The 6,000-nt window shown below is 39.3% G+C and overlaps 8 non-coding genes across 8 annotated transcripts; all 8 read right to left on the bottom strand.

Annotated features, from left to right (window-relative positions):
• Window positions 1-3,012: 3,012 nt before the first annotated feature.
• trnac-gca lies at window positions 3,013-3,084 on the bottom strand. The gene has a single exon. It is a non-coding gene; the product is annotated as a tRNA-Cys (tRNA).
• Window positions 3,085-3,457: 373 nt separating this feature from the next.
• On the bottom strand, window positions 3,458-3,529 carry trnac-gca. The gene has a single exon. It is a non-coding gene; the product is annotated as a tRNA-Cys (tRNA).
• A 380-nt stretch (window positions 3,530-3,909) lies between these two features.
• Window positions 3,910-3,981, bottom strand: trnac-gca. The gene has a single exon. It is a non-coding gene; the product is annotated as a tRNA-Cys (tRNA).
• Window positions 3,982-4,462: 481 nt separating this feature from the next.
• trnac-gca lies at window positions 4,463-4,534 on the bottom strand. Its single transcript has one exon. It is a non-coding gene; the product is annotated as a tRNA-Cys (tRNA).
• A 272-nt stretch (window positions 4,535-4,806) lies between these two features.
• On the bottom strand, window positions 4,807-4,878 carry trnac-gca. The gene has a single exon. It is a non-coding gene; the product is annotated as a tRNA-Cys (tRNA).
• Window positions 4,879-5,190: 312 nt separating this feature from the next.
• Window positions 5,191-5,262, bottom strand: trnac-gca. Its single transcript has one exon. It is a non-coding gene; the product is annotated as a tRNA-Cys (tRNA).
• Window positions 5,263-5,536: 274 nt separating this feature from the next.
• Window positions 5,537-5,608, bottom strand: trnac-gca. The gene has a single exon. It is a non-coding gene; the product is annotated as a tRNA-Cys (tRNA).
• A 313-nt stretch (window positions 5,609-5,921) lies between these two features.
• Window positions 5,922-5,993, bottom strand: trnac-gca. Its single transcript has one exon. It is a non-coding gene; the product is annotated as a tRNA-Cys (tRNA).
• Window positions 5,994-6,000: the final 7 nt, after the last annotated feature.

Below are 6,000 nucleotides of genomic sequence, written 5' to 3'. Positions count from 1 at the left end.
TTCAACAGATTTCAATTGAACCATTTTTGCATTCACTTCTTTCATACTGGGAATCCGAAGCAGTATTTAGATGATTACAAAGCAGCACACTGAAGTTCAGACTAATGAAATTCATTGACGGTTACCAGCTGCAAAATATAGACACCCCCGCTCATTCAATGTTTGGAGACACAAACACTGAACAGGCGGTGTCTCAGATGCAGTTGGCCTTTACAAAGACAGGGTAACACAGTCATGAAGAAAATGTAATTGTATGATGACATGAATAATTGGGCAAAGAAAATTAAAATGTATTCTGCAGTTTCTAGACTTGCAGCTGTAGTCAGAAGGGAACTCGGATGAGACTGGCTGATCTCTTTGAAGTAAGATATCAATAATTACATATCTATGTATTAATAATGAATTCCACATATTTATGTCACAGAGTTATGTAACCGATATTTATTTAAATTTGGATTAAATAAGTTTTACTTCTATTTAATCGCTGGCAGAGGGTTCACTGGTCCAACATCAGTCAGTGATGTGAGTGGTGTCTGAACCCTTTCAAATGTAAAGTGAGAGGTACCTTTGAAAATCCAACAGCTGAAATGACTATTGAAAAATGAGTTGTACTGTACACTGAAGGAAACAGTGCACTAAACACAATGGAAACAAGAACAGTACAATATAAAGAAGAAACATTACCAAACTATGAGTAATATCTGGTGAGGTTTCCCCTGTTTTTCTATTCTACACACTCATATTCCATTTTAGGCATCATATTGTATTGAAATTAGTGTTAATCCACAGTGTGGCCTGGAAAACTGGAAGAACCCCCATTTGCATTGTTCTGGCTCTGTGAATCACCTTGTGCTTCCTTTGTCAAACCTCACTTCAATGTGATGGAAAGTGAATGAGGGAGCACAGAGTGAAGGGAAGGCTTGATGGTGTAAAGGGGAGGAGGAGGATGTTGGAGGAGAGGTGCTGCTAAGAGGAGAGGAAAAGCTGTATTGTTGAATGTTTTTTCCAAGTGTCAACAGCAGAGGAAGTGGAACACAGAGGCTAAATATACAAACAGTGCAATGAGGCAGCAAGTGTGGCGCAGGTGTGGAACATGGCTGTCACCAGGAGACTGAAGCAGTAAGGACCAGCTTTTATTCATACAAGAAGAGATGACTGAGCGTGCAGATACACACCAACACCCCCAAACAGTCGACACAGGCTCATGTACAATCATGCAGATCTCCACAGAACAACAACTGCCTGTCAGACCAACAGCATACACCACTCAGCCATTGTTAAAACCAACACGAGCACTGTGACCGGACTGCTACACCCATACGTTCGCATTTAGCCTCATCTGAATGTGAGTGTGTACGGTTGTCTGTCCCTGTATGTCAGCACTGTGACACACTGGCGACCCGTCCAGGTGTACCCCACCTCCCTCCCAATGACAGCTGGGATTAGCTTCAGCACTCCCTTGACCTTTAAGAGGACACGCTGTCAGGATAATGGATGGATGGAAGTGAAAGAAGAAAACAAATTCCAGTAATAACAGGAATTGAATGCTATGGATTAACATGAAAATCTGTAGAACAAGTTTTTTGATTAAAACAATATAAGTTACTGCCAAGAAGACTTCATGTACAATACCTCATCTCATCATGTCAGGTTCAGACAAGACCGATAAAAGCATCATCTAACAGATACAGTGCTCCAAAATTAAAAACAGGCATTCGACAAAACAATAAGCGTGTTATAGTGGACGGAAAGTGAATGCCACATCTAGGATGCCTCAAGTTAATATATACTTTATTAATTCAAAAAAATTGGTTGCATCACAACATATTCATCTGATTTTGTTTTCTATCCAGTTTAATTCCATAGAAACATGGTTTTTAGGGGGATACCCGGCACTCCATAGTACTCATATATTTGGTATGTGTGTGTGTTTGTGTGTATGTGACACCGGTTTCCTGCTGTCCAGGTCACAGGAAAAACAGGAAGAATACTAGCAGACATTTTTTCCTCATTACCGTGGCAACAGCGGATGTAGTTGTTCTGACTTTATATGGACCTGTTGCATGACTTGTTTAGTTACAAACACATGACAGCATGACTAGACAACATCACCTCCCTACGTATTGACTTGTGTGTTTATCCACAGCACCTGACTGCAGCATGATTACGTACATTTTCCAGCACAGGATGCTAACAGGATGCGTACAGGACTACGTTGCTATCATCATTCTTACCGTCTTTATCCATTTCCTCCTTCACCACATTGTCACGATCTTCCCATGCTCTTCCTCCTCATCTCTCCTTATCTTTCTCTGTTAAATCACATTTTCCACCATTATTAATATGTGTCTTCAGGTTTAAAAAATATTCTGATATATTCCGGTTTCCTTTCTGTAATATCTTGCTGTTTATGTGTCCTATTTAATGTGAGGTCAGTTGGATCAAAACTACGTTATGATTACTACCACAAGGCAGCAATTTGAATACATTATACTGTATTCTGTTGAATATACCATCATTTCTAATCTGAATACACTGTGTATTAATAGTAAATTAGTAATCATAAAACCCACTTTAATAATCAGCACAGTGGGTTAGGTAAATTTAGGTTGAAACTACAGGGGGCACCCAGAGTTGAACTGGGGACCTCTTGATCTGCAGTCAAATGCTATACCCCCGAGCTATACCCCCTACACTGTGTTTTGTTCGGGACATCCCCTAAAGCTTTGAATGCTGATGCGTTGCTTTTCCACTACCTGTTTTTGCTAACAGGGAAGGCTTCATCCAACACTCAAGTGACATGCATATACATGTACCCACATTACATGTTTAATTTGGCACAGTCCCTAAAGATTTGAATGTTGATGCGTTGCTTTTGCCCTACCATACTGTATCCAACCTTTTTTAAAAAAGAAAGAAACACATTGTTCAGAGTTGGATTCCACTTACATTTAAGTGTTGGACAGATGAGATTGTTTACCTGTGGGTAAATCTTATCCACAGTGTCAATGTAGGGAGCACCCAGATTTGAACTGGGGACCTCTTGATCTGCAGTCAAATGCTCTACCACTGAGCTATACCCCCTATACAGTGTACTTCTTTACTAACTGAATGATTCTTTAATCAACTTTTCTTTCACCTCTCAAGTTATCCAGGACTAAAGACATGGAGGTTATACAATATTGTGCTTTTGAAGCTGTAAGAATTCATATCTCAATCAATATCTGTTGAATGGTGGATGGAGCTGTTTGTTTAAATACTCATTAAAATCTTTCATTTTCACAGAACACATAATTTTGCACAGTCCCTAAAGCTTCCAATGCGGATGCGTTGCTTTTTCTGGACCATATCGTATCCTACCTTTTTTTGAAAAAACAAATGAGATCAACTTTAACAATCACCACTTGGTGGATGTGTTTGTTAAACTATGGGTAAATCTAATCCATACTGTAAATGTAGGGGGCACCCAGATTTGAACTGGGGACCTCTTGATCTGCAGTCAAATGCTCTACCACTGAGCTATACCCCCTCATGTTGAATGGATCTTTGCTAAGGGTGAACTCTTCATTCAACACTCAAGTGATGAGTATATACATGAACCTACAATGCATGGTTAGTTTGGCACAGCCCCCCAAAGGTTTAAATGCTGAGACATCCCTTTTGCCCTACCATATGCTATCTGTTTAAAAAGAAAACAACATACAATTGATCAATCAACTTCTACATTGAAGTGTTGGATGGATGAGTTGGTTAGAAACACAGATTACATACAGCCCCTGAACGCACCAAACACCAGGTATAAAGGTTGTAAGAAGTAATGCTAACTTGGGTAATGTTGATTATGATAAAACTCAATTCGTTCCATTGTCAAAATGCACATTATTAATGAAAATCAATGTTGTTTAATGTAGGGAGCACCCAGATTTGAACTGGGGACCTCTTGATCTGCAGTCAAATGCTCTACCACTGAGCAATACCCCCGATAGAGCAAACTCCTTAACTAACAGAAGGAGTCTTTAATCAAATACTTTTTTTTTAATCTCTAAAGTTATCCAGGCCTAAAGACATGGAGGATGTACAATATTGCACTTTTGAAGCTGTAAGAATTCATATCTCTATCAGTATCTGTTGAATGTTGAATGGAGCTGTTCCAATGCTGATGTGTTGCTTTTGCCCTACCATATCATATCCTACCTTTTTAAAAAAACAAACACATTGATCAGTGCTAGTGAGATCAACTTCAACAATCACCATTGGACGGATACATTTATTTAACTATGGGTAAACCTAATCCACACTGTCAATATACAGTAAACTTTTTGACTAACAGAAGGATTCTTTAATCAACTACTTTTTTTTATCTCACAAGTTATCCAGGGCTAAAGACATTAACGTTGTCAATGTCAAATAAAGTTCTTGCATTTCCACAGAACACATTAGAAAATACAACAACAGTGTAGGTAGGGGGCACCCAGAGTTGAACTGGGGACCTCTTGATCTGCAGTCAAATGCTCTACCACTGAGCTATACCCCCTCATGTCAAACCAAATTTTAAACTTTAAAAAATAAAATCTTCATTTAACACTCAAGTGATGAGCATATACATATACTGTATATGTACCTAAACTACATGGTTAGTTTGGCACAACCCCTAAAGGTTCAAATGCTGAGGCATCGCTTTTGCCCTACCATACCCTACCTGTTTAAAAAAAAAAATAACATTGATCAGAGCTAGTGAGATGAACTTTCACATTCAACAGATAACTTTGTTTAACTATGCATAAACCTAATCCACACTGTCAATGTAGGGGGCACCCAGAGTTGAACTGGGGACCTCTTGATCTGCAGTCAAATGCTCTACCACTGAGCTATACCCCCTATACAGCCTCCTTCTTAACTAACTGATGGATTCTTTAATCAACTTTTCTTTCACCTCTCAAGTTATCCAGGTTTTGCTTACAGGGAGAGCTTCATCCAACACTCAAGCGACGTGCATATACATGTACCTAAACTACATGGTTAGTTTGGCACAACCCCTAAAGGTTCAAATGCTGAGGCATCGCTTTTGCCCTACCATACCCTACCTGTTTAAAAAAAAAAAAAATTGATCAGAGCTAGTGAGATGAACTTCCACATTCAATGGACAAGTTTTTTTTAACTATGCATAAACCTAATCCACACTGTCAATGTAGGGGGCACCCAGAGTTGAACTGGGGACCTCTTGATCTGCAGTCAAATGCTCTACCACTGAGCTATACCCCCTCATGTGGAACCAAATTTTAAACTTTAAAAAATAAAATCTTCATTTAACACTCAAGTGATGAGCATATACATATACTGTATATGTACCTAAACTACATGGTTAGTTTGGCACAACCCCTAAAGGTTCAAATGCTGAGGCATCGCTTTTGCCCTACCATACCCTACCTGTTTAAAAAAAAAAAAAATACATTGATCAGAGCTAGTGAGATGAACTTTCACATTCAACAGATAACTTTGTTTAACTATGCATAAACCTAATCCACACTGTCAATGTAGGGGGCACCCAGAGTTGAACTGGGGACCTCTTGATCTGCAGTCAAATGCTCTACCACTGAGCTATACCCCCTATACAGCCTCCTTCTTAACTAACTGATGGATTCTTTAATCAACTTTTCTTTCACCTCTCAAGTTATCCAGGTTTTGCTAAAAGGGAGAGCTTCATCCAACACTCAAGCGACGTGCATATACATGTACCAACACTACATGGTTAGTTTGGCACAACCCCTAAAGGTTCAAATGCTGAGGAATCGCTTTTGCCCTATCATACCCTACCTGTTTAAAAAAAACAGACATTGATCAGAGCTAGTGAGATGAACTTCCACATTCAATGGACAAGTTTTTTTTAAACTATGTGTAAACCTAATCCACACTGTCAATGTAGGGGGCACCCAGAGTTGAACTGGGGACCTCTTGACCTGCAGTCAAATGCTCTACCACTGAGCTATACCCCCTTATGTT

This window comes from Anabas testudineus, chromosome 1 (genome assembly GCF_900324465.2).
Source record: "Anabas testudineus chromosome 1, fAnaTes1.2, whole genome shotgun sequence".
Lineage (NCBI taxonomy): Eukaryota > Metazoa > Chordata > Actinopteri > Anabantiformes > Anabantidae > Anabas > Anabas testudineus.
The sequence above is the reverse complement of the archived record's forward strand: the minus strand, read 5'-3'. Positions and strand labels throughout refer to the sequence as shown.